The sequence below is a fragment of the Nycticebus coucang genome, chromosome 22, assembly GCF_027406575.1.
Source record: "Nycticebus coucang isolate mNycCou1 chromosome 22, mNycCou1.pri, whole genome shotgun sequence".
Taxonomy (NCBI): Eukaryota; Metazoa; Chordata; class Mammalia; order Primates; family Lorisidae; genus Nycticebus; species Nycticebus coucang.
Window position 1 is genome coordinate 52,892,660 of NC_069801.1, and position 23,820 is coordinate 52,916,479.

The window sequence follows — 23,820 nt, forward strand, 5'->3', positions numbered from 1 at the left end:
TCTAGGATATGAAGTAGACTCCAAAGAGATGCAGGCCTAGGGATGGTATCATGAGTGTACTTCAGGAACATCAACTGACAGTTGCCTTTAAGATTCAGAAGTTTTTCTTCCCCATGGAAACCCTGAGCTGCGTAATACTAGGAAAAGAGGAATTTGAAAGAAGATATGGGTGACTACATCTGGTGTTGTGCATTTCATAATTATGCATTAAGAAACTTCTAATCCTACAGACTTGATTTTAATAGAAACCAGATACCTTTGGGATTTTATCTCACAGCACGCCTTCCAGCACCATCAGAAAATCCCTTACACATAGCCAGAGAAAGTGAAGTATTAGAACCAGCGCAAGGGACTGGCATTAGCAACAACGAAATGGCTTTAAGGATTAGGAGGCTGGATTTTTCGAAACTAAGTGGGGGTATTTATGATGGTATTAGTGGCATAAGAACAGGAGAGAGAACAAGAACGTTCCGAATGCGTGTGCAGAAATGTCTCCAGATTGTGCTGTAAAAAAAAGAGTCAGAGAGCGCATGATCAGCCAAGTTAGCCCACACTGCTGCATCTTGGTGAAGAATCTAGCCCGCACAGTTTTGCAAATTCTCTGGGAAAAAAAAATAATAATAATAAATAAAATCAGAGAACAGTAGCATTGTTTTGTTTTTGTTTTCCATGCTATGTGAATTTGACCCTAGGACCAAAGCAATTGCTCTACCCTGAGTGAAGTTTAGACATGTCCTGAAAGAGGAAATGTCAAAGATGAAACCAGGACACTTATGTGGGCTCTCCCAGCAGCAAACCCTGAGAGAAAGATTCAAATACAAATGGAGTCATTCAGATGACAGCAAGGGTAGCAAAGTAGAAGAGAAACAAAGGGACAAAGGGGTGTGTTATGAAGTCTGCTACCTCAGCAGGGAAATGCAACTTAGTCCCTCGGTCCTTCCTCTCTGGCACACTGAGCAATGTCATCTTCTGTTCATAGAAGAAGAAAGAAATGCAGCCCTGGTATGTGAGAGTCTGTTGACCTTAAAATTACAAGGTACGTGGGAGGAGCACAGGCAGAATCTGCGGTACCTCCAGCCTACAGGTCGAAAGGACTGTAGACTGGTGCCTGCGGTGGAGGGAGGCTCTTCTCTTGCTAATGACAGATAGCGGGTGCAGGCTCACAGTTCACCACAGACGGGGAGCAAACTTGAGCTGGTCAATGACCATCCCTGAAGGTCTATCACCTAACCCACAGGGAAGGAAAATTGAGGTTAGGGACTTTCTCAGGCTTGGAACAGGTACAGAACCTGGAACTCACAACCCAGTGGGACCTTTTGTCTCAGCCTCTGTAGCATGGTAAAAATGACAGCCACTAGCACCCTGACAGTTTACAATTGCCATGGCAACCCCTGGAAGTGACCCTATAAGGTTAGAAAGGGGGAGGGCCCTCAGTTCTAAGACGTTCCCACCTCATTCTAAGAAGGATAAAGAGTATTTCTCATACTGCTTCGCCTATGATTAACCATAGACGCAACAGAAGAGATGAGTGAAGACTCCGGGGCCGTCTCCCCTCCAGAGACAGAGCCAGCCAGCACATTTTGAGATGTGCTTTTGCTTTGTTTTCCTGCCTTGTCAGTAAAGACTGCTTATGTGAACTGCCTGAGTGCATATGTGTTTGATCCATCACCAACTTGGTCCCACACTCCTTTCTTTGGTTCTAGAAACAAAGGACCTGGGAATTCCAAGCTCTTCCTGACACTCTTGTCACAAAATCATCAGCTCCAGCGGTGAAACCCACAGTACGCAGAAGAGCCCCAGATTCCTTTCTGAGACACAGTCACATACTTGCGTGAATGAACCTTCCCTTTTGACAAATGGCAACAGCAGCAGCAATAGTCAGAAATACATGTTAGGGGAACGAATGTCTTAGGACCATCTAGATTTCTCTTGGAGGCTAAGGAAATTCCACCCCAGGGGTGGAGATGATTTGGTAACTTATAGCATAGTGAGGGGTGGTGTAAAGAGAATGGGCTTTCAAATCAGATGGCCCTGAATTGGAATTCCAGCTCTGACACTAATTGTATGTGTGTAAGTGATTCTGGCTCTTGTGAGTCTCAATTCCCTCGCCTGTAAAGTGGGGATCAATGTGGTCACTTAGAGTGCAGGGTTCTTGGTAGAATTCTGAAATTCCACATCCGTAAATTTCCCACTATAGTGTGTAGGAATGCCACAAGTGTAAATTACACAACACACACACCTTCAGAGCTCCTTGGCTCTCCCCAGGTGCTGAGCTGCATTTGGGTCTTTGTATACAAACTTGTTCACACAAACCACCTTGTGCAAACCTTGCTGGCCCAGGCTGGTCTGACCTGGTGCCCAGTCTAAGTGGTCTGCTGTCATCCAGGGAGCTTCCTGATGGCCTCAGATAGAGCCCAAAGGAAATTGCCTCAGATGCAATATCCTGTAAGGAGAGTGGAAAGTAGCTTTAGGCCCAGACAGACCTAGTTTTGCTACTTTCTATTCTGCTATTCAACAGATGTTTATTCAGTGCCTAATTTATTCAATTCTTAGTTCTTTAGGTGCTGCATGACCTCAGGGAAATCCAGGAATCCTGCCAGATGCAGGACATCAGGGGATAAAGAAGGAGCAAACACAAGGGCCATCTCTTTTATGAACACCCCCCAATTCCTAAGCCAAACACAGCTATCCAGAAGGGGAGTCACAAAAACTCCCCAAAGGTGTTTCTGAGAACTGGGAGAAAGTTGTCTGGGGTTATCACTGAATCACAGCCCACTGAGACAGAGCAAAGCAGAGACACTAATGCTGAACCCCACTCGAGGAGGGGTGAAGGCAGGGGGTATGTTGGCTCACCTCCCTTCCATTGATTCCTGGAGAATGTCTGCAGAGCCTTCCAAGTAGCATATCTGATGCTGGCAACTAAATGTTAATCACCAAGAGCCGGATGCGAACAGAATGGTGTTAGGAAATAAGTTTTCTACTCATCTCAGTCAAGGTGGACTTGACCAAAGGGAAGAGTTGAGGGACAGGCTGGGTATTCACGCACAGTCTTTTCTACCCTGTCCTGAAAGGTTGACAACACAAGCAAGTGTCCTCATCCCTGATTTCTGCCAGTGGGGGCACCTGCAGGATTTACACTCCCCCAGCTCCCTGCTCGCAGGTTTGCCCCAGAAAGGATGTGTCCCTCACCAAAGGCAGGCCTTGTACATTTCCTCTGCCCTTCTTTTCTCTTGGCAATCAGAAACTGGAGTGAGTTGCAGACAGAAGGAAAGAGCACATTGTCCCCTCATCCCTGACTATCCCAGGAAAGGTTGCAGTTCCTCTTGGCTGGACTTGGTGCTCCTCTAACACTGGCTGGCCACTGGCTCCCTCTTAATGAGCAGAAAACACTTCTAAGTTGTGGCTTTTTCACTGGGTGGGGGGTGTTTTTCTTGGTTCTTCACAGGGCTGTGCTGGGGTCTTCTCTATAAGCGTCCTGACTGGGAGTCATTGGTTTGTATTTGACCACCTCTCTTCCCACCCGTACTCCACAAAGGGCAGCGACAGCCCCTTGCTTCTGGGGCACCTTCAGGGTGCAACAAAAGCTCAAGTCCAGCCACTCTCTGATGAGGGGGAGGTCCCATGTCCTTACAGGCTGTCCTCTGGTGGTCTGGTCCCTCCACCTTCTCTCTCCCTACGCTTCACTCACGGGCTGAGCATCTCAGATAGCAGAGCTCCCTGACTGAGTGGAGGGGCCACAAACTGAGCGTCTCCAGTTTTTATAAGCACTTTTCTTTAATCTGTTTTCCCTGTCCTTTGAGAAGAGGAAACACCTTGGCAACATGAAGTGTGACTCCCTCTTTTTTTTTCCCAGCCCTCCTCTACTGTGAAATTGGGAATAAGCTCTCTTAGGAGGATATTGGCTCCCAAACTTGGCACTTCTCTCCCTTAAAATGTTAATGTGGAACACATAGAGGCTCCTTGCTTCCATCTTTAAGTCTCGGTGGTAATTTCTTGGTGAAAATCAAGAGAAGTCTCACTTAGCACCTAACCCACTCCTGTCACTACAAATTTCAAGGAGTTGCCCACATTTATTACTTCACTTGACTTTCAAAATAACTGTAATTTTTTAAAGCTAATGTGAGCCCCATCTTTATAGAGGGTCTAAGGAAGCTAAGTGACTTTATACAAAATGTTAATGCTAGAATGTGGATTTGAAATGGAAACCAAGTATCAGGACTGGCTGTCTGTCCAGTGCTTTTGCAGATATCAGATAAGACTGTGGGCTCCTTGAGGGCCAAGACCACATCTCATTTATTTCTTTATCTTTATGTGCCTGACAAAAACGGCACATGTGCTGTAAATATTGACTAAGTGAAAGAGGAAAAGAAAGTGACTTATTTCTAGCTTTCCACTGAAACCCACAATCTTAGAATGCGAAGGAACATTAAAAACCATCACCTAATCCAATTCTCCATCTGGAGCGGAACCCTACCTATAAGTCTATTTTCTTCTCCAATGTAGCTCTTTATCTTTTTTTTTTTTTGAGACAGCGTTTCACTTTGTAGCTCTGGATAGAGTGCTGTGGCATCATAGCTCACAGCAACCTCAAACTCTTGGGCTTAAGTAATTCTCTTGCCTCAGCCTCCCAAGTAGTTGGGATGACAGGCACCTGCCACAATGCCTGGCTCCTTTTTTTCTTTTTTTTTTTTAGAGCCAAGATCTTGCTCTTGCCAAGGCTGGTCTTGAACTCCTGAGCTCAATCTATCCACCTGCCTCGGCCTCCTAGAGTGCTGGGATTGCAGATGTGAGCCACCATGCCTGGATTTTTTTTTTTTTTTTTGACAGAGTCTCACTGTTGCTTGGGCTAGTGTGTTGTGGCCTCATCCTAATTCACAGCAACTTCCAACTCCTGAGTTTAAGAGATCCTCCTGCTTCAGCCACCTGAGTACCTGGGACTATGGGCATCTACCACATCACCTGGCTAATTTTTTCTATTTTTAATAGAGACAGGGTCTCACTCTTGCTCAGGCTGGTCATGAATTCCTGAGCTCAAGTAACCTTCCTCTTTCAGCTTCCCAGAGGACTAGGATCACAGGTGTGACCCATGACGTCTGATCCCTCACGTTTTCACACCTCTGATCATAAGGTCTGCACATTCTCTTCCCTGAACCAAGCACCCTCAGTTAATGTAACAATTCCTCCTTTGACAAGGTCTTGAATCTTTTGCATCCCAAAGCCCGTCTCCATCAGCAGCAGCATCCTCACCAGACACTTTAACACTCACATGTTAATTCCTTTGCTCACATTCCTTTATTTAGTCCTCACGAGAAACCTCTGGGGAAGGTGTTGTGATGACTGCTTCTAGTTTAAGATGATGAAACTGGGGCTTAGATTCAATTACCCTTGCAGACTGCACAGCTAGGAAACAAGTGTCAGAGTTTCAACTCACGACTGTCTGGTTCTCGAGCCTGAGGTTTGACACACAACCACTCTCAGACACACAGCCTAGTTTGTGGTCTGACTGGGACAGTGTGCGCTGGAGACATGAGCCCCTTATTTGAGGACACCATGCTTCAGTCCCCCGACACTATCTAGGAAAACATTCTCATCTGTAATGGAAAACAGATGCTTGCTTCTCTTCACTGTCCTGAAAATCTGCTTTGTGGCATTTTCCATTTTCATGTCTGTCTTTCTCTAGGCACTGTCTTCTCCTTCCACGAAGCTGTCGGTTTTAAGCCAATATACGTCTCCTTCACCAGTAAGATCTAATGAGGAGAGTGATGTGTGTGTATGTCAAGGCAACTGGTGTGTCACTGCTGTCACTGAGGAAAGCTTCTAGCTGAAGGGTGACTCACGTTGGCCTGACAGAAGCTGAAATGGGAGATTTCATAGTGCCTTTCCCATTCCTCACAAGCATGTGCCCACAAAATATTTCTCCAGAGGGTTACTCACCTTTGGGAGATGCTCTGGGGCCTGCAGACATTCTGACTTCTGTACCCATGAGTCACCAAACCAGACCAACCCCCTCACCACACAGAAGAAAATTGGGTGACATGGAGTGGGACGGTCACTCATCTGGTGCCACACAGCAACTTACTGATAACGCGCAGCTCTCATCTTCTGAGCCTCAGGTTTGAATTCTCATCATTCAGAAAGATTTCCTCAACCAAGGATCTCACAGATAAGACTGACTGGGCAGAGGATAGGGGAGAAATCTCATTTATGGAACACCTTCTCTATGACAGTCACTGAACGTTTACTCCTCACTGAGCACTAACACTAAATTGAAAGCTGATATCATCTTCATTTTATAGATGGAGAAATTAAGGCACAAAATTTTAAGTAATTTAGTCATTTGTCTATATGCATGTAGCACAGAAGTGGCAAAACCTACATTTAAAACCAGGTCTTTTCTTTTTATATTTTATATATATATATATATATATATATATATATTTTTTTTTTTTTTTGTAGAGACAGAGTCTCACTTTATGGCCCTCGGTAGAGTGCTGTGGTATCACACAGCTCACAGCAACCTCCAACTCCTGGGCTTAAGTGATTCTCTTGCCTCAGCCTCCCTAGTAGCTGGGACTACAGGTGCCTGCCATAAAACCAGGTCTTTTCAAATCCTTCTCCCTTCCCTTGCCCCATGCTCCATCTCCCTCTTCACTTCTCTCTCTCTCTCTTTCCCCACAATCTATGCAGTGCCGTAAATCTGAAATGGGCACTCTTTCCTTTCTTTCAAACCCCCTATTTGATCAGGCTCCAAGTTCTATACATTCTACCTCTTACAAATCTACCTCATTCTTTCTCTCCTGACTTCCACTGTTCTCACTAATTACTTAACCATTTACCACTTCAGCCCCCTTAAAAACTTTCTAATTTGCCTCCTCATCTCCACTGTTAGCACTGGGCTTAGAGCAATCTTTTTATCTATTAGTATCACTTCTTTACCTAGAACTTCTTGATGATTTCTCATTGTTGTTGGGAAGCCAAAAACCAGTGTTCATGGCCTTTAGTCTATTTCCTGTTGCTGTAGCCAAATACCACAGACTGGGTAACTTATGAAGAATAGACGTTTACTTAGCTCAGTTTCTGAAGGCTGGGAAGTCCAAGAGCATGACACCAGCATCTGGCCTTGTGTCCTAACATGGTAGTGGCATCCTATGGTGAGGGGATAGGACTGTGTCAGTTTGAGTTTCTTCTCCTGTTCTCATAACGTTTCCAGTGCCATCATGGGGTCCTCTCCCTGATGACCCTATCTAATCCTAATTACCTCCCAAAGGTCCCACCTCCAAATACCATCAACATATGAACTTAAGGATTAAGTCTCTAACACATAAAATTTGGGGGACACATTCAAATCCTAGCAATGAAACATTCTGAGAGCTAGCATCTCTGGTTCCCACTCTTCCTCTTGTTCTCTAGATTGCCCCCTACCCTACCCCACCCCCACCTTTCAATGTGCTCAGACATTGTCACTTGGCTAACACTCAGAATTCAGGATTCAGGCTGAGCTTCATTTGTGCAAGTTCACCTTTGGGAACTTTCTAAATCAGTCAAGGTCTTCCTTTAGTATAGTTCTCTGACACCCTTTACTTAACTTTTGTCTCACTCAACAACTTTGTGACACATCTTACATATTTGTCTTCCCATGTGGGCTGTATGATCCATGCAAAGTGGGGTTGTGACTTTGCTATGTATCCCTAGCACTAAGTCCCATGCCTGGCACAGGATGGGCATGCAGGTCATACATGGTAAGTGAATAAACAAATTAAAGGATCAACTCTCCAACTGAGAAGGTAAGAAGTACATGGAAGCTGAGCACTTCTGCTGCAGAGAGCTCCAATCCGTCTCCTTATGGGCCACCATACCTGGGGAGTGTAGAATCCGTGTACCAAATATGGTTTGTTTTGTGCTCTTTTAGACTTCTTTGCCTTCTTAAAACAAATGGTACCTTTGCAAACAAGAGATGATAGAGAGTGGGTTTTGGATTCATTAGCACTGGTTGACATGATGAATTTAATCATTGCATGCAGCATACTGGCCACATTTTTTTTTCCTTTCTGTTGCCAAATATGAAATGTGTGCTGGCTTAACTTCCTATGAATGGTCCTCCTTCAATGATAAGTAACCACCAGGCCAGCACATGTATCTGAGTGTTGGCAGCAATATTTATATATAAACACAATGTGCCTAGATGTAGCAACTTGAATAGCAGAATGCTCGAAGGGACTCTGGGAATCATTAAACACAACCCTCTTACTGAACAGATGTGAGCACTAGACTTCCAGGTCAAGAGAGTAGGTTGAGAACATGCTAAAATTACCTGCTCCACAGTTCAAACTCATAAAAACTCTGGATAAAACATTTCAAAAATACATGACCCACATACAAAGCAAAGGAGAGCAAGTCCCCTATGCCATAAATTTATTATTTTTTTATTATTAAATCATAGCTGTGTACATTAATGTGATCATGGGGCACCATACACTAGTTTTATAGACCGTTTGACGCATTTTCATCACACTGGTTAATATAGCCTTCCTGGCATTTTCTTAGTTATTGTGTTAAGACATTTATATTCTACATTTACTAAGTTTCACACGTACCTTTGTAAGATGCACTGCAGGTGTAATCCCACCAATCACCCTCCCTCCACCCATCCTTCCCTTCACTCCCTCTCCCCCTTCCCCATATTCTTAGGTTATAATTGGGTTATAGCTTTCATGTGAAAGCCATAAATTAGTTTCATAGTAGGGGTGAGTATATTGGGTACTTTTTATTCCATTCTTGAGATACTTTACTAAGAAGAATATATTCCAGCTCCATCCACGTAAACATGAAAGAGATAAAGTCTCCATCTTTCTTTAAGGCTGCATAATATTCTATGGTGCATATATACCACAATTTATTAATCCATTCGTGGATCGATGGGCACTTGGGCTTTTTCCATGACTTAGCAATTGTGAATTGGGCTGCAATAAACATTCTGGTACAAGTATCTTTGTTATAATGTGAATTTTGGTCTTCTGGGTATATACCTAGTAGAGGAATTACAGGATTGAATGGCAGATCTATTTTTAGATCTCTAAGTGTTTTCCAAACATCTTTCCAAAAGGAATGTATTAATTTGCATTCCCACCAGCAGTATAGAAGTGTTCCCTTTTCTCTACATCCACGCCAACATCTCTGGTCTTGGGATTTTGTGATATGGGCTAACCTTACTGGAGTTAGATGATATCTCAAAGTAGTTTTGATTTGCATTTCTCTGATGATTAAAGATGATGAGCATTTTTTTATATGTCTATAGGCTGTGCGCCTGTCTTCTTCAGAGAAGTTTCTCTTCAAGTCCCTTGCCCAGACTGCGATGGGATCACTTGTTCTTTTCTTGTTTATAGTTTATAGTTCTTTTGAGTTCTCTGTGAATTCTGGTTATTAAACCTTTGTCGGAGACATAACCTGAAAATATCTCCTCCCATTCTGAGGGCTATTTGCTTGCTTTACTTACTGTGTTCTTGGCTGTGCAGAAGCTTTTTAGTTTGATCAGTTCCCAGTAGTGTATTTTTGAAGCTGCTTCAATTGCCCAGGGGGTCCTCCTCATAAAATACTCGCCCAGACCGATTTCTTCAAGGGTTTTCCCTGCACTCTCTTCTAGTATTTTTTTAGTTTCATGTCTTAAGTTTAAATATTTAATCCAGTAGAGTCTATCTTAGTTAATGGTGAAAGGTGTGAGTCCAGTTTCACTCTTCTACAGGTTGCCAGCCAGTTCACCCAGGACCATTTGTTAAATAGGGAATCTTTTCCCCACTGAATGTTTTTAATTGGCTTGTCAAAGATCAAATAAGGGTAAGTATCTGGGTTCATCTCTTGGTTCTCTATTCTGTTCCAGACATATACCTCTCTGTTTTTGTGCCAGTACCATGCTGTTTTGATCACTATTGATTTATAGTATAGTCTGAGGTCCAGTAGCTTGATTCCTCCTAGTTTGTTTTTATTTCTGAGTAATGTTTTGGCTATTTGAGTTTTTTTCTGATTCCATATAAAATGAAGTATTATTTTTTCAAGATCTTTGAAGTATGACAGTGGAGCTTTAATAGGGATTGCATTAAAATTGTATATTGCTTTGGGCAGTATGGACATTTTAACAATGTTGATTCTTCCCAGCCATGAGCATGGTATGTTTTCTCATTTGTTAACATTTTCAGCTATTTCTTTTCTTAGAGTTTCATAGTTCTCTTTATAGAGATCGTTCACGTCCTTTGTTAGATAAACTCCGAAATATTTCATCTTCTTTGGCACTACTGTGAATGGAATAGAGTCCTTAACTGTTTTTTCATATGCCAGAAATTTAGAGGGAACCTTGGTGGTAAGTGGAAACTGAAGATGAATTGCTCCCAAGAGGATCCAGATAAGCTACAGGAATGAAAGTTTTGGTGCTCATGTTGGAGAGGGATTAGGTCCTGATACTCAGCTTACTGCAAAGAGCCGAAGCTAATACCCTGCATGGACCTAGACGTTGAAATTAGCTTTCCATCTTTGAAAATCTCCGTATGTAATACCAGGTCATAGCCAAAACTAAGGAAGCTTACCTATCCTGGCTGAAGGGGGAAACACAGCATGAAATGGGAATTTCTACTGTGCCTTATCAGACACACCAGTGTGGAAAATAAAAAATCTGGAAACTGACATGGGTTTGGGCAAGGACACCAGTAAAGTACCTTGTAAGCTTTGAACAGGAAGCCAAATGTGACTTTAAGAAATCTAGAATTCTACATAGCCCTTGGGAAAAAATTAGGGAATAAGATCCCAAGACCACTTGTGGATTTCGGGATATCTGCAAGTGCAGAGCTAGCATGCAGACAGCCACCAGTGAGTTCAGTGACCTGAAGGGTGACCCTGGTGGAACTCTGGAGCAGGAGTAAGTAAGCTATGACCTGTTACCATACTGCTGGCCATCTAAGAATTTTTTTTCACAGGGAAGTAAAAGACAAGAAGATGAATACGTAACCAAGACCTCATCGGACCTACAAAAGCTGAAATATTTATTATCCAGTCCTTGCAGAAAATTCTTGGTGGGCTGCTGCTCAGAAGGCTGTTGGAAGACACTGGATAAACCCCACTTCTCTAAGGATGCTCTTGAATCTTCATGTGGAAGTTATGGACGGAAAGTCATGGCTTCTGTTCTTTTCCACTTTTCAGATCTTATGTGAGTGCTTCTGATTGCCAAGATCTTCTGCCAAAGGATTCTGGGAAATAAAATTTTCACACATCACTCTTCAATGCAGTGGAGAATGTAGTAAGGGCAAGGATGACACAAGACAATAGTCCAGACAGGCAGTCCACAACCCAGTGTGAACACTGGAGAAAACCCTACAGAGATAACTTACACTGAAGATGAGCCTGTAGAGCGGAATTCCAAAATTCCAAAACATAGACACAATCAACGCATGTAAGAAGGATCACAAATGGGAACATTTATATATGAGGAAGTAGAGTGAATATAGTAATCAGAAAAATAATTTAATGCAAACATGCTTAACATGTTTAAAGAATTAAAGAATGACAATAATAAAAAGGGAGATTTTTCTAAAAATAGATGTGAAAAAGAACCAAGTGATTGCCAAGATATCACTTTGCACCCACTTTATTAGGGATGGAGCTTTGCTGAAAGAAAAAAAAAAGAATCTATTAGATAGGAGTAGATGAAAAAGAGTTAGGGAAATAAAAATTGGCAAACTTATTGGTAAATCTAAATAAGCATTAAATATAATATAATGACAATAAGAATAACAATATTTACATCAGAGTTTTAAATAAGCTAGAGCTATAACATTAGACACCAATAGCGCAGTAGCAGTGGAGAGAATTGGCAGAGAGATGTTAAAACATGCTCAGGTCCACTTCTCTTTTGAGGGCAGGATGTAGACACTGATTGACTTTAGACTTTATTAGAAAATTTGAAATTTGGACACATGTTAAAATCTTAAGAATAACCATTAAAAGAATACTTTTATAAAATTTCTAAATACAGTATTAGAAAATAGGATCAGAGCCTATTCAAAATTCTAAAAAAGAGACAAGAAAAGGGGATTTTCAGAGGACCCAGGGATGTCAAGAGGAGCCTTGGTGAAGCCACAGTAACTCATCCAATTCATGACTGGACTAGGACCAAGCCTGAGGGATGTGATACCCTGACTTTATTGCTGTGTCATTTGCAATGAGTTATTTCTTTTCTTTTCTTACACCTGTTGATGTTTACAGAGGAATCATGTGAATCCCATTGCCAAATTTTTTTGCTCCCATAAAAAATTAAGATTCTATTTAATGGTGTAGTGAGAGGGGAAAAAAATGTTCTTGGTAGTTAAATACACATAGCTTAAAGGTCCAGCTATGCCATCCACTGGTGGTCTCCCTGGATAAAGTATTTAGCCTTTCAACTTCAAGATCATCATTTGTTGCATTATAGTAATAATAGCTATCTTACAGAGTTAATGTAAACATCAAATTGTTTGACATAGATTAAATATACAGAGAGCATCTGGTTTAATTCTCGATGCTTAGTACAAGTGCAGTAAATGTAGCCGGAGTTAATGGGAGAGGAATTTCCAAAATAGGAAAAAGAGTATTAAGTAGGAAGGGGCAGTGTTGACCAAAAATTAGTTCCAAAAAATGAAGCAATACCTTTAACACCAATCATCACCCATCAATCAATGAATGATGATAAGGTGAGGAGTGAAAACCAGGAACAGGTTGGGGAGCATGGGCAAAATAATTAAGACGAGGCCTCTGAATTGAGTCTGAGGATAATATATGAGCTGTATGGGGCTAGCAGTGAGGCAAGGAGACAGGTCTAATGGTTCAGCAGAAGTTGGCCTACAGGCCAATGCCTGTGTTTCTAAACATAACTGTAATGGAATCCAGTGGTATCCACTTGTTTACATAGTGTCTATGGCTACTTTCATATGCAATGGCAAAGTTGAGCATTTGCAGCAGAACATTTTTCCAGCAAACCCTAAAATTTTAATATCTGGTCCTTTTAGAAAAAGTTGTTTGACCTCTAGCTTAAAGGAACATGCATGCTCAGACAATCTCTACCACCTTCTGAGTGGTAAGGCCAACCCTATGCCTTTAAATCAGACCAACCAACCATGCAGTGAGTTAAGATGAACTCAACCTTGTGCCAGTCTACTTATTATAAGTGCCTTTACCAACCTTGCTTCAGTCCCCTGTATTGATAACTGGCCTTCTCACACTAGTTTTATCTCTACTTTCTTTCTTTTTTTTTTTTTTTTTAGAATTTATTTGTTATTAAATCATAGCTGTGTACATTAATGCAATCATGGGGCATCATACACTGGTTTTATATACCATTTGACATATTTTCATCACACTGGTTCACATAGGCTTCCTGGCATTTTCTTAGTTATTGTGTTAAGACATTTATATTCTACATTTAGTAAGTTTCACATGTACCCTTCTAAGATGCATTGTAGGTGTTGTCCCACCAATCACCCTCTCCCCGCCCATCCTCCCCACCCCTTTCATATGAAAGCTATAAATTAGTTTCATAGTAGGACTGAGTACATTGGATACTTTTTCTTCCATTCTTGAGATACTTTGCTAAGAATATGTTCCAGCTCCATCCATGTAAACATGAAAGAGGTAAAGTCTCCATTTTTCTTTAAGGCTGCATAATATTCCATTGTGTACATATACCACAATTTATTAATCCATTCGTGGATCGATGGGCACTTGGGCTTTTTCCATGACTTAGCAATTATGAATTGGGCTGCAATAAGCATTCTGGTACACCTTCTGATCTGTGCTTACCTCTTGACACTGACAGTTGAACCTGATTCCCTAGATTAATCTTTGGGACAGCTGTGTTCTTTGTCTCTTCTTGTTCTGTCTATTCTATATAAATGTCCTGGCTCATCTGGATCTAGCGTGGTATGAGGGACAAGAGACCAGAATCCCTCTGACAGCAAGGGTCATGTCTTCTGTTTTTCTCACAGTTCCTGACACATGATAGGACCCAAGAAAAAAGTCTATTGAATAAATAAACATTGTGTAAAGAGAGGAAAAACCAAAAGATAGAGGAAAAGCTGGCTGAAGGAAAGGAGGTAGGAAGGAAAGAACGTATGTACCTTGGTTTCGTGGGAGGCAGCTGGTACTATGAAATTGCTCAAGGTGAGACAGCAGCAAAAGGAAGGATGAAATCAAAGAGGGCTATGCACACATAGTCTTGACTTTGAAAGCAACTGAATGGTTTGAGGTTAAAGCTGGTACAGACTTTTTTCTTGTATCATACTGTTTTGGTGTATCATGATTTTGAAGGTATGTGGATAGAATATGGCTGGGATGGAGAAAAGAAAATGGAGAAGTCTGAGGCTTACACCATCATTTCTAATCCCACTGGTCCTTGTACTGCAGGGAGCTGCCCCTTGGGAAATTTCATTCCCAGACACCTGTTCCCATTGGTTTCTGGGTCACTTGGCAATGGAAGGCACTACCAGGAGGTTGGAGGATGGGAGGAGAGAAGGTGTCAGCCTGTTTCTACTTCTCTTTTTCTATTCTGGAAGGTGTCTCCTTCAAGGTCACCTCTATTGTCACAACATTCTTGTGGCACCCCCTCACTGCATTCCCAGTTCTGTTGGTGCTTTTCTTTCCTGTGTTCTCAGAACTCTCTCATTTCCCTTGGCCCCTAAGGACCTAGGCATGGAAGCAACTTTTTCTCTTCTAGGTTCCTAGTCTCTAGTTTGTCTCATTGTCCCCACTTTCCCTTTCACCTCTTCCAAATCTATCACCAGTTTCTCATGCTATGTTCTCTCCATTACATTCCTGGGTAGTTTTATTTTTCTGACCTGACTCGGATCAAAACAGGCATGAGAGAAGGTAAAAGAATTTGCATTTACTTATCTCAGCACCCGTAGCACTTAGCATTGGCTTGACACAAAGCAAACGCTCTGTAAATACTCATTTAATTAAAGTAGGGAACAAAATGACCACTCTTTCCTTTTCTTCTCCAACTCCTAGTAACAACAAATCTACATAGCAAGGATAGAAGTGAGAGCTGAGATGAGAAAGAGTTCTTACCATGTGTAAAAGTGAAGGAAAATCACTAATCAGGGTCTGCCACGCACACTGGCGCCACAGGAAATGATCTTCCTATAAGATTTTGTCTAGACCAAGTGGCTAGAGTACAGAAGCCACTCTAATTTTCTGGGGAAGATCAAATTTTGATCACTTGCTGGAACTGTAAAAAGCCTGTGGTTCAAGTTGGAAGATGGGATAACAATTAATAGCTACATACTGCTCAGCAGGAGGCCAGAGTGACAAGTGACTAGCAGATAGGATCTCATGCTCTCCAGTGCGAGGTTGGCACCCAGCCTTCAATCAATCCCTGGAACATGATGTGTGTGTGTTGATATTTCTTATCAGCCTTTCCAGGACGCCATGTTTTGATCAAACTTTCCCTGAGATGCAGCAGGACACACTGGGGTGATCACAGGACTTGGGCTCTGGAAATTGGATGTTGGTCCTCACGTTGCTAGTTAATGGCCTGAGAGCTTGCCTGCGATGTTAAACTCTGAATGACAGGGCAGTTTTTTCACCTATAAGTTAGAAATAATAGTACCTATGTCACAAGGAAATTGTGATAGCTAAATGAAATTATATAATACTGTATTAATTTAAAAATGCAGTGATGTGGTTAAAGGGACATGCTATGAAATCAGCTTTCAGTTGAATCCTCTGTTCTGCCCCTTATTAATCTCTCTAAATCAGCGGTTCTCAACCTGTGGGTCGCGACCCCTTTGGACTGTATTAAAAGTTTGCGGTGTTAGGAAGGTTAAGAACCACTGCTCCAAATCATAGTTTCTTCCCCTGAAAAATGAGGGTAATAATAACATCTGCTGGACAGTGTTGTTGTAAAGACTAAGATAAGTCACTGATGTAAATGGCTCAGCAGGGCCCCTGATGCCTGGTAAGAGCTCGATGTCCTGAAAGTCATTATTCCTGGTCCACATGTTAGAGGTATGTGCCTATGTGAATTCTTTAATCCTCACTATAAGATGAGTATTGCTATTAATCCCAGTTTAAAGATACTTACACAGAGGTTAAACTTGCATGGGATAACAGAGAACATCCTTATCCAGGGTCACGTAGTTATTACACATCCAGATCTGGCTCTGTGACTACTGAGCCCTTCCTCAAAAATAACATGCATTTCACCTCTGCATTAGTACTTACAGCTATTGTTGCTATTATCATTAAAAAAAAAAAAAAATATATATATATATATATAAGGCACCGTGGCACAAATTGGTCATTTTTTTAATCTATTAGTTTCCCACCTTTTGTGTGTGAAGAAATACTTACTACCAGCTATGATGTAATCCACTGTGGGTGAGCTTCCAAAGTTATTTTCTTAAGTAAATTATGGTCATTTTTTCATGATGATATACAATCTGGGACTTTTTTTTTTAGTCTAGAGACAAGATTTTTTTTTTTATTTTTAGTGCAGCATCTAATTTTATGACGGTGTATATTTCAGAGAAATTTTTAGTAAAATCAAAATAATGTGTGTGAGTGTGTTTGTTTTTTACACTAAGATGAGGAAACGGTTTAGAAAGAGCAATGAACTTAAAGTCTGGGAACCAGGAGTTTGAGTCCAGCTCTGTGACTTTTCATTTAACCTATACTCTGCTAAGGCTCAGCTTACTCATTCACAAACTGAGAGTCTGGAGTGATGTGACTTCTGACATCCATTCCAATTCTAAAATACGTACACTGTTTTGCCCATAATGTCGATGTCTTTCACAATGATGATGGTAACAGAAGACATCTACTTCACTGGGCACTTAAAAGCTTTCATTTGATAGCACCAATGTGGGCTCATATCCTCAAATACTTGGCTTACAACAAGGTGGTAGTCTAAAATTACAGCTCCCTCAAAACCCTTTATTTCTATGTCTTAAGCTGAACCCTAACACTTAAAGTTTGAAGTTTTTATGATTTTGGCCAGAATAGACATCCTGTTTTCCAGGGAGAAAGGGCTCTAAAATATACTTCTCTGCAAATCCACTCTCTTTCAAAATCATATTTTGATGAGTTAAGTGCAAATGAATCGAAAACATACGGAGATCATTTTCCTTGAAATTCGCATGAAAGTGGAGAGAAAGAATATGATGGGGAGAAGGAAGGGGGGCCCTACACAATAGAAGAGAAAGATGTTGAAAGTACAAATCCGGCAACATTTTCTGAAATAACTACCAAGTGAGGGTTGCACCAAAGGTACTGTTACTTTGTGATAGATAGACTCTAACGTCCCCAAGGATTTGACTCCAATTGCAGTGTTATTGGGGTGGGGGTGGGGGACATAATGGCTTTGGAGTCAGACCCCATTGGAACCATGTGCTGGCAGGTCTTCTGAGCACATCGGTTTCCTCAGGAGCACACTTCCTGCACATGAAAATAGCAATCACCTACAGTTATTATGAGTCTCCTTAACAGCATGTAGGAAGGTCCCCATAACGGGCCTGGAACACAGTGGTATCTAGTCATCTAGTCTTACTTCTGCATCATCCAACCTAACTACCAGTGGCAAATAGGCTTCTGGTGGAAGCATCTCAATGTAGGCATCTGCGAAGTCCTTTCAAATTCTGCCTTCCTTCCACCCTTCATGTCCAGGTTCTCTGAAAAGTCAACAACCTGCTAAAATGACTAATGACTGTGACTGCAAAACAATATTTGCACAAATATGTTTTATCGGGTGATGGGAAAAACAAAGACAGAGGAAAATCTCCATTTCACTTTGTGGTCAGGGCAAACCACTGTGGTTCCTTCTGAGGCATACTTGGTCACCTCACCCCCAGGATTGCTCCCTGTCTCCATTCAGATCCCACAGTTCCCACACCCCGATGTCATTCTGTTTCCAGGGTTACCTTCTATTATGTTTTTTCTCCAAGGCCTTTGGGGCTTGGTTGGGAGAAAGGAATTAATTATGGCCAAGTCTCCTCCCCATCTCTCTCAGGCCAGGGACCTAGATCTGTCCTTTGGTTAAGTGAACACTTAATCCTTCTCCTCTTCCCCATCTGCTCACCTCTGTCCCTTAAGACTGAAGGATGGATTGGCCCTGAATCAAGGCCAGCAGTTTGCTGAAGCTGTTGGTTTCAAGCAGGAGCCTAAAGAATTATCTTTCTATGGTCTGTTGGCCATTTCAGAACTTTGGAAATATAATGGTCAATTCATTAGAAAGAAACAGTATGAGTCATTGGTGATAGATGTAGGCTAGTGTGATTTGTAGTCTTAATACTGTTGGGTTCCAAAATACCCATAAAATATTACTATATTTATCTCACAAGGATATTTAAGTTATTTTTTAGAATTATAATGTTGTTAAATCTTAATTACAGCTCCCCAAAATGACTGTGGGTTTTTACCCAAAATAAAAAGATAATTCTACAGTAAAAAAAAAAAGACTGAAGGATGGAAAGGTCAACCTCTCAGGGCCATCGATGCTGTGGCTATTGGTTCTGACAGGTTCAGTGGGTTGAAATCTAAAACTCACTCTTTAAAACATTCTAAACCCTAGACCACAATGCCTTACAAGGATTGATCTTATTCCAGTTCTAGCTGTCACACATACACATGTACCCTGCGGCTTGGCTTTCTCATCTTTAAAATGTATTTAATCAGTCGTGCAGGCCTAAATGCTCAGTGTCACACACTTAAGGCCATTTCTCAGGGAGTAGCATGCAGAGACCCAGACCTCTGGCTTGTGTGGTGGTGGCTGAGAAGCGAGAGAAATTGACAAATGAGCTAATGAAAGATTTTTAAAAAGTAGATTTTGGTTTCCTCCTTATAACTTCAAAAGAATAAACCTGTATGGATTTTTTTCAGTCTAGCCAGAAGAGAAGTTATTATTATAGAAATAATAATAATATTATATTAAATAAAAATAATAATAATGATGATGATAAAAACAATAAAACCCACTTCCTGACTATCTCCCACTACCAACACGGTGTAAAATGCTTTAAATGCATCTGCTCCCTTGACCTTCCCAACAGTTCTTGAACTGGTTTTATCCCCAACCTGCAATGGAGGAAATAGAAACTCAGGGGGTGAAGCAACTTGCCCATGGTCACCCTGTCCATGCACAACCAGGATTGCATGCCAGACTTTTCAAATTTAAAGAGTGTGCTCTTTGGACTGAGGAAGAAAGGAGGGGTCCTTAGTAATTCTCTGTGGATGGGGGATGCAACAGAAAGGCAGTGAGGGAGGCAGGCAGTGGAAGTTCTTTCTGCAGGAGATGCCCTGGGTCTGAGCATGAGAGGCCAAGGAGGAAGTTGAAGATGGGCAGTGGGGAGGACTGCCAGCAACAACAGGGGATCAGAGGGTCAGCCTGAACACTGGACAGCTCCAGGATTTGTGCCACACAGCATCCTTGCTAGGGCGGCCAAACTGGGTCACTCCCACACAAAGGTGACTGGGAGCTCAGTTCCAAAACTGAAAAGAAACTCAGGAACCAGGGTGAAACAATGGCTCAGTGACTCCTGGTCTTGAGCTGCCTATACCCTAAGTGAATCTCCCCTGCTCACCTGTGCAGTGTCAAGGGTCAACAAAAAATTAGAATATTTATACAGTTATTAATGTCATTAATAATATTGCGGATACCATGTATTGAGTTCCTATTATGTGCAAGCCCTGGACCAGGTGCTTTATATAAATCATTTAATTGATCTCTCATAATAATGAAAATCAATACCATCATCCCTTCAGAAGTTCAGAAAGTCAGAGCACTTTGTCCAATGACTTGGTAAGTCACAGAATGTTCTGAGGAACACATTGCCAAAAACCGTGGGTCTGAGGAACTGCATGTCTTAAATAACTGAAAACAAATGAAGGGGTGGAAACCTTTGCATTCCCTCCTCTCCAATGGGGAAAACTCCATCCAGTCATGATAAACAAAAAGAATGTACACTTAGCTGATGGTCTTCAGTGCAGCGGTGACAATTCTAAGGTTCTTTGATATTCTGAACCTAATGCAGTCAGCTCCAGTTCACGGAATCCTGCTACACAAATTCCTTTCATTCCTTTGTACCCATAAATGGAGCCGAGTAGGAGGGATAATAGCAGGTAAATAATACATAGCTTTATTCATCTCACCAAGACTAGGGGAGATTTTAAAGCACACACTCATCATTTGTACATTCACATCATGGCCAACTTTTGTCTCCCTTTATGGACCAGTCACCTTCTGCTCATCCTTAACACACACCTTAGATGTCACTTTGGGGGGGTACATCTCAAGATGGGGGCAATCCACCCACTTCATTCCACCCCTCTCATGCCTGCCATTGTGTCCACTATGTTTTCATGGCGTGTCTTCTGCAGACTCTGCCCTCCTTGATGCGAGCCTGAATTTCTGTGTATTTTTTTTTTTAATCTCTAGGCTTCAGTACCTAGCCTGGATCCTATGTTAATCCAGAGCACTGTCCTATACGTGTACCAAACAAACCCACAATGATACTTCTAAACTATTTGTAATTTTGCTACCATAAATAATGTGAAATTATGCATGTGTCCCTTAAATTGGAAGTCACAACCCAAGGGCCTGTCCAAGCATTCTAATAAAAGGTATGTATTAAAGAGGTGACCAGCTGGCATTACATCAAAGAAGTTGTATCCTACAGGCAGCTACTACAGCAGTATCTCAAATCAATTCCAAAGCTTTGTTATTTTTAGTAAAGTTAATGCCATGTGTGTTTTATTTTTTCTCTTAAAAAATTCATTTATTTATTTTTTATTTCATATTAATATGAAGGTACAAACAATTAGGCTACACTGTGTTTGTTAGGTAAAGTTAAAGTTGTAGCTGAGCCCTTCACCCAGGGGATGTGCTGTACGCCCTCATATTACACAGATTAGATGAGAGCTTGCCAATTCCCCTCTCTCCTCTCCTCTACCTTTCTCTCTGTCTCCCTCTGCCCCACTTGAATTTAATTTGTCTTTTTCTCTCATGTGGGCATGTAGTTGTTTATCTATTGGTTTCATATTAGTATTATGTACATTGGATACTTGCTTTTCTAAGGAGAAAAGAGATACTTTACTAAGGAGAAAGTTCTTTAACTCAATCCAGGTAAAAAGAAGATGTAAAGTCTCCATCTTCTTTATGGCTGAATAGCAATCCATGGTATACATATACCACAGTTCAGTAATCTATTCATGAGTTGATAGGCACTTGGGTTGATTCCACATCTTGGCGATTATGAATTGAGCTGTGATGAACATCCTACTGCAAATGTCCTTGTGGTAAAATGACTTTTTTTCTTCTGGGTAGATACCTAGTAATGGCATTGTGGGATCAAATCAGCGGCGTACTTTTAGATTCTCCAGACTTCTTTCCAAAAAGGCTGTCTTAGTTTGCAATCCCACCAACAGTGTGTAACTGTTCCCTTCTCTCCACACTCATGCCAACATCTGTAACTTTGGGACTTTGTGATGTGGGCCATTCTCACTGGGATTAGGGGATATCTCAAGGTGGTTTTGATTTGCATTTCTCTGATGATTAGGGATGACAAGCATTTTTTTCATGTGTTCGTTGGCCATATGTCTGTCTTCCTAAGAGAAGGTTCTGTTCACATCTCTTTGTCCACTTATAAATGGGATTGTTTTCTCTTTTCTTATTGATTAGTATGAGCTCTCTGTAGATTTTAGTTATCAGCCCTTTGTCAGATTCGTAGTATGCAAATATCTTCTCCCATTCTGAAGGTTGTCTGTTTGCTCCAGTTGTTGTGCCCTTAGCTGTGCAGAAGCTTTTTAGTTTGATCGTGTCCTGTTCATTTATTCTTGGTATTACTGCAATTGCCAAGGGGGTCTTCTTTATAAAGTCTTTTCCCAGACCAATGTTGTTAAAAGTTTTTCCCATATTTTCTTCTAGAATTATTGTTTCATGTCTCAAATTTGAATCTTTTATCCAGTGAGAGTCAATTTTTGTAACTGGTGAGAGGTGCAGGTCCAGTTTCAGTCTTCTACAGGTGGCTAACCAGTTATCACTGCACCGTTTATTAAATAGGGATTCTTTTCTCAATGTATGCTTGTGTTTGGTTTATCAATGATCGAACATGTTTTTAATTGGTGAAATTGATAGTTGGCTAATTAGCATGATTGTTAGAAATGGTCTCTCACTGGTAAAACCATTAGAATTAGCTAAAATAGTTTACAGATTTTCCCACGTTCTTACATTTGCATTCTCCCCATGCTGGCCTAGCAGGATGTCAGGTTTCAGAGAGGTCGATAGCCTAGACTTTTAGTAATGATGCCAAAGTATTTCTTTAGCCTTAAATGCTCCTATCCATTGGTGAAGAGGGATTCTGGATGGCTGCTGTTAATTTTAAGGATCACGGAACCCTATCTCTAGAAAGGTTGTGTTTACCTTGGGGGGGGGGTACCTCTTATGCAAAATGCTATTTACAGCACCTGTAAAGACAACAATCTTTACAGGTAATTCCCAGGTTATAAGCAAGATAGGTTCTGTAGGTTTGTTCTTAAGTTGAATTTGTATGTAAATTGGAACAGGTACATTCACCTATTACCTGTAATAGCTCCATTCCTAAGTGAGAGTTGGAAGTTCACCTCTTACCTGTAACAGCCCCGTTCCTAACTATTCCTATGACAGTTGGATGTTAGCAACTCAGGAACTAACTGTAATAGCCTCTGTTTGAAGGTGCGAGTTGTATTTGTCAGATGTTTATAACTTAGGAACTGCCTGTATCAACTTTAGAAAACGTGTGTGTAAACTCCGTGTTGTCATTTTGCTAAGAATATGTTTGTTTTTGAAGAAATGTTTATATGTCAGGAAGAACTTGGTCTGAGATTAGCTTTCAGTATAACCTGGTGGCAAGGTTAGGCAGCTAATACTCTACACCTGAGACTCTGAGCCTATTACAACATCCGGAGTTGGCCACCTCCCTACACTGACCATCTCCTTAAGCTGACCTGATTTTCATAGAGTGGACAAGCACCACATGTACTTGTCAGTACAATAGTCCTAGTTCCTTATGTTGACCACCTCCATATGTTGACTAGTTCATTACAGTTCCCTAGGTGGTCAGCTTACAGAGCTTCTACTGTATTTTCTACCAGAAACATTCCAAGACATATATTTAACCCAACTGGCTTAAGTCAGTTTCTAACACATGAACTCAGCATCTTTCTGTAACCGCCCAAGACAGTTTGCACACATGAAGTAAGGTTTCTGTAAGGACAAATAAATGTTTATGCAAAGTGCATGGAAGCACTGAAAATTGCCAGATTGTTTCAAACACGATCCAGTTCTGTGAGTTGAGGATTTTTACATTTGCAAATTACATTTACAAATGCAAAGCTCCATTTGCCTTTATGAGCAACAGATACAAGAGAATAAAAGTAGACTTCTCTCCAAACTCTGGTTCCACATTATATTAAGTGGCCTTTCCTCTCTGCTGCTTTACAAAAATGCTTTCAAAAGTGTCACCTGTTTCAGTCCCCTGCTCCTCCACCCAAAAGATTTTGGGATTATATAGGGTGGCCATAAAGTTCAGGTACAATTTAATTGCATGCAAATTTTATGATCATCCTGTATGATCAAAACTTTTCAGTTACAAATAATAGAATCTACACTTATTAATTTGAACACAAAGAATTTTACAGAAATAGTGTAAATAACTGAATGACAAGTGCTAAAGTGCAGCCAGTGGAGACATCTAGCAATAGCATAAGAAGGGACCATAGGACTCTTCTGGTACAGTGCTTCTCAAATTTTAATATGTACACAGATTTTCTGAAATC

At 41.2% G+C, this 23,820-nt stretch overlaps 1 non-coding gene across 1 annotated transcript; it reads left to right on the forward strand.

Moving 5' to 3' along the window:
* Window positions 1–18,115: 18,115 nt before the first annotated feature.
* Window positions 18,116–18,252, forward strand: LOC128575707 (small nucleolar RNA SNORA2/SNORA34 family). Its single transcript, XR_008377118.1, has one exon. It is a non-coding gene; the product is annotated as a small nucleolar RNA SNORA2/SNORA34 family (small nucleolar RNA).
* The last annotated feature ends 5,568 nt before the right edge of the window (window positions 18,253–23,820 follow it).